The sequence below is a fragment of the Tachyglossus aculeatus genome, chromosome X1 (assembly GCF_015852505.1).
Source record: "Tachyglossus aculeatus isolate mTacAcu1 chromosome X1, mTacAcu1.pri, whole genome shotgun sequence".
NCBI classification, from domain to species: Eukaryota; Metazoa; Chordata; class Mammalia; order Monotremata; family Tachyglossidae; genus Tachyglossus; species Tachyglossus aculeatus.
This window is the reverse complement of record NC_052101.1, coordinates 100427830-100440316: the sequence shown is the minus strand read 5'-3', so window position 1 is coordinate 100440316 and position 12487 is coordinate 100427830. Positions and strand designations below refer to the sequence as shown.

Here is a 12487-nt window from a genome sequence, read left to right as displayed (position 1 = left end):
TATTTATTGAGCGCTTACTGTGTGCAGAGCACTGTACTAAGCGCTTGGGAAGTACAAGTTGGCAACATATAGAGACGGTCCCTACCTAACAGTGGGCTCACAGTCTAGAAAGGGGAGACAGAACCAAACATATTAACAAAATAAAATAGAATAGATGTGTACAAGTAAAATAGATAAATAGAGTAATAAATACGAACAAACATATATACATATATACAGGTGCTGTAGGGAATCAATCAATCAATCAATCATATTTATTGAGCGCTTACTATGTGCAGAGGTAAGGCAGGGGGGATGGAGAGGGGGAAGAGGGGGAGAGGAAGGAGGGGGCTCAGTCTGGGAAGGCCTCCTGGAGGAGGTGAGCTCTCAGTAGGGCCTCGAAGGGAGGAAGAGAGCTAGCTTGGAGGATGTGGGGAGGGAGGGCATTCCAGGCCAGGGGGATGACGTGGGCCGGGGGTCGACGGCGGGACAGGCGAGAACGAGGCACGGTGAGGAGATTAGCGGCAGAGGAGTGGAGGGTGCGGGCTGGGCTGTAGAAGGAGAGAAGGGAGGTAAGGTAGGAGTGGGCGAGGTGATGGAGAGCCTTGAAGCCAAGGGTGAGGAGTTTCTGCCTGATGCGTAGGTTGATTGGTAGCCACTGGAGATTTTTGAGGAGGGGAGTAACATGCCCAGAGCATTTCTGGACAAAGACAATCCGGGCAGCGGCATGAAGTATGGATTGAAGTGGGGAGAGACAAGAGGATGGGAGGTCAGAGAGGAGGCTGATACAGTAGTCCAGACGGGATAGGATGAGACAACAATCTCACCATCAGCAATGTCATCTTGGAACTGACATTGTTCAGTAGTCACAATTCCTCAGGACTAAAGACATCTGTTAATTTGCCATTCTGAATTATGCCTAGTACATCATAAGTATAATTTATCAAGTGACTACCCTCTGCAGATCAATGGGACTAGTACCAGGAAATTGGGAGACATTCAAAAATGAAGACAAAGAGGCTGCCCTTGTTGATGTTTGCAATCTAATGGGGGAAGCAAGCAAACACAAAATGATGAAACCTAAAGTAGGGAATTGAATAAAGAACATATACACAGATATGAAGTGCTACTGTGGCTGATTGGTATAGCAGAAGCCAGATTAGTCCTGGAATATAGCCTGGAGAAGGTGGCTTTTTGGAGGAGGACTTTGAAGGGTGGGAGAGAAGTGGACTGGGAGCTGCAAGTTCTTTGCAAGGGGAAAAAATGGGTTAGAGACCAGCGAATCAAGAATGAGGTGGAGTGAGAAAATTGGGCTTGCATGTGGAGGTGGGGAGGGGAGAAGAGTAAAGCATGTATCCGGGGGTAATGGGAGAGAGACTAGCTGAGGGAGAGACAGCTGGCTAGAGCTTTAAAATCAAAATAAAGGGCTCTAGTCTTATCAGCCCAACCAGGCTTTCCAAGTCCTATTTTATTTTTATTCTTAAACCCGAGTAGCCACATTGCCCACATTCTGGAGTGGCCAGGAGAGGTGGCCAACTCCAGACGCGGCAGTGTAAGTATCCTGCAGTGACAGAGCCAGACCTCCTTTCCTCCCTGCTCCCAGCCTCTTCTCCTTTCATCCTGCTCCTCTTCTGCCCCACCCCTTTTGACATCCTAAGTGTTCTCCATAGACCATTCAATCTCTTCCCCACCCAATGGATTTTCATCTGAGACCATTCCGAGTGGTAAAAAGAAGAGGACTAGACAAAAATCTACAGTAACACTGCCAACGTTGGCACAAAATTTTCTATTTGGCATTATTCCACACTCCTCTCCAATATTATCTGGCAACAGTCCACATTAAAATCACCCTGATTCTTCTCCTACCTTTATTCCGCTGTTCAATTTGAATCCCGGCCACTTGTCAGCTGTGTGACCTTGGGAAGTCACTTCACTTCTCTGTGCCTCAATTACCTCATCTGTAAAATGGGGATTAAGACTGTGAGCCCCACGTGCGACAATATGATCACCTTGTATCCCCCCCATCGCTTAGAACAGTGCTTCGCACATAGTAAGCACTTAACAAATACCACCATTATTACTATTATTAATAATTAAAATACTAGAATTTCCATATCCTGCAAGACCATGTATTTCCCTATGAGCACTCCTCAACATATCAATCAGACTATCAAACCATAATATTTTAGTGCTTACTGTATGCAGAGCACTGTACTAAACACTTGGAAAAGAACAATATAACAGTGTGTATATACATTCCCTGCTCCCAACAAGCTTACATTCTAGAGGGGGAGACAGATATTGGTATAAATAAATTAAATTGTGGATATGTATCCAAGCCGTCACCAAACCCTGCCGGTCTCAGCTCCGCAACATTGCCAAGATCCGCCCTTTCCTCTCCATCCAAACTGCTACCCTGCTCGGTCATGCTCTCATCCTATCCCATCTGGACTACTGTATCAGCCTTCTCTCTGATCTCCCATCCTCATGTCTCTCCCCACTTCAATCCATACTTCATGCTGCTGCCCGGATTGTCTTTGTCCAGAACCGCTCTGGGCATGTTACTCCCCTCCTCAAAATTCTCCAGTGGCTACCAATCAATCTGCGCATCAGGCAGAAACTCCTCACCCTGGGCTTCAAGGCTGTCCATCACCTCACCCCCTCCTACCTCACCTCCCTTCTCTCCTTCTACAGCCCACCCTGCACCCTCCGCTCCTCTGCCGCTAATCTCCTCACCGTGCCTCGTTCTCGCCTGTCCCACCATCAACCCCCCGCCCACATCATCCCCATGGCCTTGAATGCCCTCCCTCCCAACATCCGCCAGACTAGCTCTCTTCCTCCCTTCAAGGCCCTACTGAGAGCTCACCTCCTCCAGGAGGCCTTCCCAGACTGAGCCCCTTCCTTCCTCCCCCCCTTGTCCCCCTCTCCATCCCCCCATCTTACCTCCTTCCCTTCCCCACAGCACCTGTATATATGTGTATATGTTTGTACATATCTATTACTCTATTTATTTTACTTGTACATACCTATTCTATTTATTTTATTTTGTTAGTATGTTTGGATTTGTTGTCTGTCTCCCCCTTTTAGACTGTGAGCCCACTGTTGGGTAGGGACTGTATCTATATGTTGCCAACTTGTACTTCCCAAGCGCTTAGTACAGTGCTTTGCACACAGTAAGCGCTCAATAAATACGATTGATTCATTGATATGTACATCAATGCAATGGGACTGAGGGGGAGGGGTAAAGGATGTAAATCCTAGTGCAAACATATGTATTACCTTAGGCACCTGTCTCTTTGTATTACCTTTAAAGGTCTTTCCTATCCCAGAAAGAACTCATCAGTAGTTTATCACTCCCTGGGATAATGGCATCATAGATAATCTCATTTAGTAGAGCTCATCTCCAAAGAACAATAGCTGTAGGATTCCCCACTGGCATATACTTCATTTGTAACAAGATTTTACAGTAGTTAAAAATACATAGGACACCGCAGTGTAATACTCTTACACTCTAGTGGTGTTCATTCTGTCAAACAATTCAATATGTCTTTTGAAAGGTATCTGATTTTTTTAAAACTTCCAGCACATTTAGAATTTCATGGCTGCTTCCCTGATTCTCCCTTCATTTCCCAGTGAATTCCAGAATATTCTAGTCCTGCAATTTTGTTATATTTTTTCAACATGTTACAGAAATAGTGGAAAGACAAGGCTTGGGAGTTAGAGGACATGGGTTCTAATCCTGGCTCTGCCACTTGTCTGCTGTGTGACCTTGGGCAAACCACTTAACTTTTCTGTGCCTCTTACCTCATCTGTAAAATAGGGATTAAGACTAAGCCCCATGTGGGACAACCTGCTTACCTTGTATCTAACCCAGTGCTTAGCACATAGTAAGTGCTTAACAAATACCATCATTATCATTATTATTATTATAGAAGTTAACGTTCTATGTCAGACCCTCTCTCCTAGCACTTAGAAGTACTTGTATTCCCTCACAGTTAAACCTTCCTTACATATAGCGGCCTATGCTGCCTATTTTGATTTTGATTTTTAAACCACCTGTGCTACTTAAATCCTGGTATTTATTTGGAAAAAAAACCCCAGCAAAGTAGAAACTCCCTGCTGTTCACAGGAGAAAAACAGGAGTTGGAACAAAATTCTCAGGAAGTCAAGATTCATTTGGTGGAAAATCCAAATAATAAGCTGAGAGTATTTAGACCAGCGCTTCATTTCTATTGGAAGAGGTGATTTTGAACATATGGTGGTGATTTTATTTTATTAGCAGTAGTAGCAGCAACAGAAGCAGTGACAGCAGCATTTATTGAGTTCCTTTGGTACAAATCATTGTATTAGGTGCTTAGGAATCAATCAATTATTGTGTGCTTACTGTGTGAAGAGTACTGTACTAAGTGCTTGGGAGAGTACAGTATAACAGAGTTGGTAGACATGTTCCCTGCCCACAATAAGCTTACAGTCTAGAGAGGGATACAGACATTAATATAAATAAATAAATTACAGATATGTACATAAGTACTGTGGGGCTGAAGGTTGAATAAACAGTTCAAATCCAAGTTGCCAGAGTGACATAGAAGGGAGTGGGAGAAGAGTAAATGAGGGCTTAATCGGAGAAGTCTTCTCGGAGGAGATATGCTTTTAATAAGGCTTTGAATCATCATCATCATCAATCATATTTATTGAGCGCTTACTGTGTGCAGAGCACTGTACTAAGTGCTTGGGAAGTACAAATTGGCAACATATAGAGACAGTCCCTACCCAACAGTGGGCTCACATTCTAAAAGGGGGAGACAGAGAACAAAACCAAACATACTAACAAAATAAAATAAATAGAATAGATATGTACAAGTAAAATAAATAAATAAATAGAGTAATAAATATGTACAAACATATATACATATATACAGGTGCTGTGGGGAAGGGAAGGAGGTAAGATGGGGGGGATGGAGAGGGGGACGAGGGGGAGAGGAAGGAAGGGGCTCAGTCTGGGAAGGCCTCCTGGAGGAGGTGAGCTCTCAGTAGGGCCTTGAAGGGAGGAAGAGAGCTAGCTTGGCGGACGGGCAGAGCGAGGGCATTCCAGGCTCGGGGGATGATGTGGGCCGGGGGTCGATGGCGGGACAGGCGAGAACGAGTTACGGTGAGGAGATTAGCGGCGGAGTACCGGAGGGTGCGGGATGGGCTGTACAAGGAGAGAAGGGAGGTGAGGTAGGAGGGGGCGAGGTGATGGACAGCCTTGAAGCCCAGGGTGAGGAGTTTCTGCCTGATGCGCAGATTGATTGGTAGCCACTGGAGATTTTTGAGGAGGGGAGTAATATGCCCAGAGCGTTTCTGGACAAAGATAATCCGGGCAGCGGCATGAAGTATGGATTGAAGTGGGGAGAGACATGAGGATGGGAGATCAGAGAGAAGGCTGATGCAGTAGTCCAGATGGGATAGGATGAGAGCTTGAATGAGCAGGGTAGCGGTATGGATGGAGAGGAAAGGGCGGATCTTGGCAATGTTGCGGAGCTGAGACCGGCAGGTTTTGGTGACGGCTTGGATGTGAGGGGTGAATGAGAGATCAGAGTCGAGGAAGACACCAAGTTTGTGGGATTGTGAGACGGGAAGGATGGTAGTGCCGTCAACAGAGATGGGAAAGTCAGGGAGAGGGCAAGGTTTGGGAGGGAAGACAAGGAGTTCAGTCTTCGACATGTTGGGAGAGTGATTGTCTGGCAGATATGAAGAGGGAGGATGTGCGTGAGAGGTCAGCAGTAAGATAGATGAGATTGAGGTACCATGAATTAGTTGGCATTTGAGTAGCAAAGTGTGTTTGGACTGGGTTATAGTAGGAAATCAGTGAGGTAAGGTAGGAGGGGACAAGGCAATTGAGTGCTTTAAAGCCTATGGTAAGGAGTTTCTGTTTGATGAAAAGACGGATGGACAACCACTGCAGGTTCTTGAGGAGTGGGGAAACATGGACTGAGTGGTTTGGTAGATAAATGATCTGGGCAGCAAAGTTGAGTATGGACTAGAGCGGGAAGAGACAGGGAGGCCAGCAAGGAGGCCTCAACACGCTATCCAACCTTGGCTTCACAGACTCCGTCCTCTCCTGGTTCTCCTCTTATCTCTTTGGTCGTTCATTCTTAGTCTCTTTTGCAGGCTCCTCCTCCCCCTCCCACCCCCTTACTGTGGGAATTCCTTAAATTTCAGTTCTTGGCCCCCTTCTGTTCTCGATCTACACTCACTCCCTTTGTGATCTCATTCGCTCCCACGGCTTCAACTATCATCTCTACGCTGATGACACCCAAATCTACATCTCTGCCCCTGCTCTCTCCCCCTCCCTCCAGGCTCGCATCTCCTCCTGCCTTCAGGACATCTCCATCTGGATGTCTGCCCGCCACCTAAAACTCAACATGTCCAAGACTGAACTCCTTGTCTTCCCTCCCAAACCCTGCCCTCTCCCTGACTTTCCCATCACTGTGGACGCCACTACCATCCTTCCCGTCTCACAGGCCTGCAACCTTGGTGTCATCCTCGACTCCGCTCTCTCGTTCACCCCTCACATCCAAGCCATCACCAAAACCTGCTGGTCTCTGCTCTGCAACATTGCCAAGATCTGCCCTTTCCTCTCCATCCGAACCGCTACCCTGCTCATTCAACCTCTCATCCTATCCCGTCTGGACTACTGTATCAGCCTTCTCTCTGATCTCCCATCCTCTTGCTTCTCCCCACTTCAATCCATACTTCACGTTGCTGCCCGGATTGTCTTTTTCCAGAAACGCTCTGGACATGTTACTCCCCTCCTCAAAAATCTCCAGTGGCTACCAATCAACCTACGCATCAGGCAGAAACTCCTTACCCTTGGCTTCAAGGCTCTCCATCACCTCGCCCCGTCTACCTCACCTCCCTTCTCTCCTTCTACAGTCCAGCCCACACCCTCTGCTCCTCTGCCGCTAATCTCCTCACCGTGCCTCCTTCTCGCCTGTTCTGCCGTTGACCCCCGGCCCACGTCATTCCCCTGGCCTGGAATGCCCTCCCTCCCAACATCCACCAGGCTAGCTCTCTTCCTCCCTTCAAGGCCCTACTGAGAGCTCACCTCCTCCAGGAGGCCTTCCCAGACTGAGCCCCCTCCTTCCTCTCCCCCTCGTCCCCCTCTCCATCCCCCCATCTTACCTCCTTCCCTTCCCCACAGCACCTGTATATATGTACATATGTTTGTACATATTTATTACTCTATTCATTTTACTTGTACATATCTATTCTATTTATTTTATTTTGTTAATATGTTTGGTTTTGTTCTCTGTCTCCCCCTTCTAGACTGTGAGCCGACTGTTGTGTAGGGACCGTCTCTATATGTTGCCAACTTGTACTTCCCAAGCGCTTAGTACACTGCTCTGCACACAGTAAGTGCTCAATAAATATGATTGATTGAGGCTGATGCAGTAATCAAGCTGATAGGATAAGTGCTTGGATTCACACTGTGGCAGTCTGTGTGGGAAGTAACATCTTAGGAAGTAACAGAATAAAGAAACAATATGGTACCAAACCCCAAGGAGCATTGCAAGGGCTATGAATTGGCAATCATGGAGGTCCCAGGCTGAGCCTCGGCAATTTCTGGCACAAATAAACACTGACCAAGGTTCTGAGAAAGAACAAGGCTCCTAGCTAAGGCTCAGTTAGATTGAGGAAAAGAAGTGGTTTGGTCCAGCCCTGGAATGGATCAAGAAAGCTGAGGAACAGTCTAAATCCTGGAAATGGGCCAACGAAAATGAGGTGGCTTTTGGGAAAGACACAGCCCCATAGTACTGGAACCTAGAGGGATCTCAAACTGCAGTAAAAGATGGCTGCTTGAGTCTGCCAGGTAACTCAGAGGTGTAAATACCCTTACCAGGGGCTGGACTGGGCAGCTGGGGAGAGTCTCTGGGAAGGGATGAGAGCTAAAATTACTTAAAACACAAAGACAAACTTAGAAAAAAATAGTTTTCTTGTCCAGTCAGTAAATGCCACCACAAAGAATGAGAATGGAAACAGCATCTAGAGTACCAAAACAAAGGCCAAGTGGGGAAAAAAAACCAACATAACCTAGTGGATAGAACACCGGCCTGAGAGTTAGTTAATTCCAGCTCCACCACTTACCTGTAGTGTGGCCCCGGGCAAGTCGTTTCACTTCTCTGTGCCTCATCCGCAAAATGGGGATTAAGACAGTGAGCCCCATGTGGGACATGAACTTTGTCCAAACTGATTAGCTTGTATCTACCCCAGCGTTTAGACAGTGCCTGGAACATAGGAAGTGCTTAAGAAATATCATCTTTTAAAAAACAAAAGACAATTTTCCTCACCTCGGTTTCTTCAGCCACACCCACACACTTGAGTCACAGTGCTGTGAGCAGCAAAGTCTTCAAATACAAATGACAATCATATATATGTTGAGGATAATCTGAAGAAACATCAATCTGCACAATGGCTAAAACAGGCAGTGGATAAATTCAAAAAATGGGAAAAAAGAAAGGTAAAATGAGGATTGGTAGAGAAATAAATGCCAGGTGATTTTGAGAAACTGAAATAAACTTTCAGTCCATGTAAAACCATTGAAAAATTGATGAACCTAATTGGATAAAGCCTCCAAGGTTATGAAGTGGAAGAGAGATCAACTTCATTAGGTTTAGGCAGAATGGAGGGTGTGAAAGACTGTAAATCCCAGAGTAAAATTGTTTAGTTATTCAGCATTTTGTGACAGCTAATCTTGTCAGATTTTCTATCAAAAGCCAAGTGGAAAATAGGACAAATACAACCAAAAAGCCTTTCTACAATTAAAGAGAAAATGGGAAGATACCAGACTATCACTGTGCTGTATCGCAAGATCTTTATCTTTACTCTTTCCACTTCCTCAGTGGTCTTACTACCTCCAGCCTCTCTTTCCTCCAGTATAAATTTCATTCTGCTGATTGGATCAATCAATTAATCAATTGTATTTAGTGAGCACTTACTGTATGCAGAGCAGTGTACTAAGAGCTTGGGAGAGTACAATATGAGAGTTGCCCTGCCTCCCTTAAATGTTTCTCAATCAATCAATCAATGGCATTTAATGAACATTTATTTTATGCAGAGCACTGTACTAAGCACTTCGGAGAGTGCAATGCAGTTAGAAGATACGATCACTGCCCTCAAGAAGCTTACAGTTTCTCAGCATATCATCATCAATCATATTTATTGAGCGCTTACTGTGTGCAGAGCACTGTACTAAGCGCTTCCCCCCACATAAACTCCAATGACTGCTTATCTTCCTCCACATCAAAAAAAATGTTATTATTGGCTTCAAGGTTCTCCATCTATCACATCTGCTCTCTTCATCCACTGCTCTCCAACTCACACTCTTTGCTCCTCCAAAGTTCATCTCCTAATCACACACCTCTTTTGTATTGTCTGCCTCCAACCCCTTGCTGATTCTGTTCCAATACACTGGAACTCCCAATCTTAGCCCTATCCATCTTCAGAATAGTCCTAATCCTACATTCTCTATGAAACTGTCTCTTATTAATTCCCAAATTATAGCAACAAAATACTTTGATATTTATTATATCCATCCTCAGCATTTAGGAATATATATATACATATATACATATATATATATATATATATATATATACACACACAAACATATATGTATACATGCATATATCTGTACATGTATATTTATGTATGTATATATATATTTAATTGTACATTCAATTATTCTGATATTTCATTGTGGCATGTCCATTCTACTTCCTATCTAGTGCTAGTTCTTTTTAATAACAATAATTATAATAACACTATTAGTGGTATTTGTTAAGTGCTTACTATGTGCCAACCCCTGTACTAAGTGCTGGGGTAGATACAGTGTAATCAGATAACTAGTCACAATCTCTGTCCCACATGGGACTCAGTCTAAGAGGGAGGGTGATCAGGTACTTTAACCCCATTCTACAGATGAGGAAACAGAGATACAGAAGTTAAGGGACTTGACCAAGGTCACACAGCAGGTAAGTGACAAAGCAAGGATTAGAACTCAGGTCCTGTGACTTCCAGACCCATGTTTTTTCCACTAAATTATGCTGCTTTCCACTATTTGAAAATATTTTGCAAGTCGGTCCCCCCCCCCATTAGATTGTAAGCCACTCAATCAATCAATCAATCAATCATATTTATTGAGCGCTTACTGTGTGCAGAGCACTGTACTAAGCGCTTGGGAAGTACAAGTTGGCAACATATAGAGACAGTCCCTACCCAACAGTGGCTCACAGTCTAAAAGATGCAAAGCACTGTTCTAAGCGCTGGGGAGGTTACAAGGTGATCAGGTTGTCCCACGGGGGGCTCACAGTCTTAATCCCCATTTTCCAGATGAGGTAACTGAGGCACAGAGAAGTGAAGTAACTTGCCCAAAGTCACACAGCTGACAATTGGCAGAGTCAGAATTTGAACCCATGACCACTGACTCCCAAGCCCGGGATCTTTCCACTGAGCAACACCTCCCTATTTTCAGGGCTGAATCCTGAACCCTCATAGTCAGGGCACATGCATTTTACCTCTGTTGTAGTTTTCAAGCACTCAGTATAGAGCATTGCACACAAAAGGTGCTCAATTCAAACTGTACTAAGTGTTGGGGTAGATACAAGATATTCAGGACAGACACAGTCCCTGTCCCACTTGGGGCTCTCAGTCTAACTGGTGTGGTGGATACAGCACAGGCCTGGGAGTCAAGGTCGTGGGTTCTAATCCCTGCCCCGCAACTTGTCTGCTGTGTGACCTTGGGCAAGTCACTTCACTTTTCTGGGCCTCAGTTCCCTCATCTCTAAAATGGGGATTGAGACTGTGAGCACCACATGGGATAGAGACTGTGTCCAACTCAATTTGCTTGTATCCACCCCAGCACTTAGTACAGTGCCTGGCACATAGTAAGTGCTCAACAAACACCATCATCATCATTTAATCCCCATTTTATCTATGAGGAAACTGAGGTACAGAGAAGTTAAGTGACTTGCCCGAGGTCACCCAGCAGGCAAATGACAGAGCTAGGATTAGAACCCAGGTCCTGTGACTCCCAGACCCAGGCTCTCCCTACTAGGCTGCACTGCTTCCTACAAATGTCCAAAAATACCCAGATTTCAATATGAAATAAGCATATTTGTAAAGAATGTTTCATTTTGAATAATAAGAAATCTCAAAAAGTTCTATTTTCTGTTAACCCACTTATTATGTGGGAATACTACCCCATTGAGGGAGAAATGCACCAGGTGCTTGCTTGCTTGCTTCAGGCATAACCAAGCACTTAGTACAGTGCTATGCACACAGTAAGTGCTTAATAAATACCATTGACTGATTAATGAAGAAGTACACTAATTTGTGGGATGGTTTCTTCACAGGAAGAGACTTCTCTGGTGACTTCATCAGAATGGCTATCTAAATGATCTCACCACTTGGAACTCTTTTAGGTGGGTATGAGTGATCCAGAGATGCTCCCTGGTTACTTTAATCACCAGAATCTAATAGTGAACTCATGAACCCCCACCTGTTATTGTTTTCAGGCAGCCAGTTAAGACACTGTTGATCTTTGAACTGTCAGCAAGGAGAGGTTTTCAGATGATCCATTTGATTGCTTTCAAGCCGAGAATTGTCTTGTCTTATGCCATTGAGTCGTTTCCGACCCATAGCGACACCACAGACACATCTCTCCCAGAACGCCGCGCTCTCCATCTGCAATCATTCGGGTAGTGTGTCCACAGAGTTTTCTTGGTAAAAATACAGAATTGGTTTACCACTGCCGCCTTCCGCACAGTAAGCTCTAGTCTCAGCCCTCGACTCTCTCCCATGCCGCTGCAGCCCAGCATGGGTGAGTTTTGACTTGTAGTGGATTACCTTCCACTCACTAGCCACTGCCCAAGCTAGGAATGGAATGAGTATGCCTCTGCTTGACTCTCCCTCCCATAGCCGAGACTGGTAGAGTACTGGACACTCTCCAGGTGTGACCCTGAGAGGGTCATGCAGAGAATACAGGGTCTGTAAGTGGAGAATTACTTACCTTCTTTAACATCAAGTAGCAGCAACATTTGTCCTCTGCTGGTTCCTATCATTTCTTAACTTCCAAAGCTTCACCTGCCCCACCAGGAAGTGTCGGAAAAGAAAGGCAGTTTGAAAAAAGAAAAAAAAATACACCTTCACTCACACAAAGCCTGATGTTCCATTTTTTCCTCATTTATGGAAATGAATTTCTAGAGATCTTTTCTTCACATTATGCTTTTGTACCCAGATAACCCTCTCATTCATGTGAATTGAAACGATGTGGGGAACAAATGTTTTCAGTGCAAAATTTTATCATGCCCGCTCCACACTGAGACACCATTCCCTACCTACTCAAAATTTGTTCAACTTGAAGAATTGCCATTGCTGGGGAAAGTGTGAATATTTCTAAAGCCTCTCTGATGATTTAGAACCAAAATCACCTTATGTAAAGAACAGGCTTCCTACTCTTCTTAAAGTT

At 44.8% G+C, this 12487-nt stretch overlaps 1 non-coding gene across 1 annotated transcript; it reads right to left on the bottom strand.

The window, feature by feature from the left end:
- Positions 1-11849: 11849 nt before the first annotated feature.
- On the bottom strand, positions 11850-11987 carry LOC119920286. Its single transcript, XR_005448044.1, has one exon. It is a non-coding gene; the product is annotated as a small nucleolar RNA SNORA7 (small nucleolar RNA).
- Between the last annotated feature and the right edge of the window lie 500 nt (positions 11988-12487).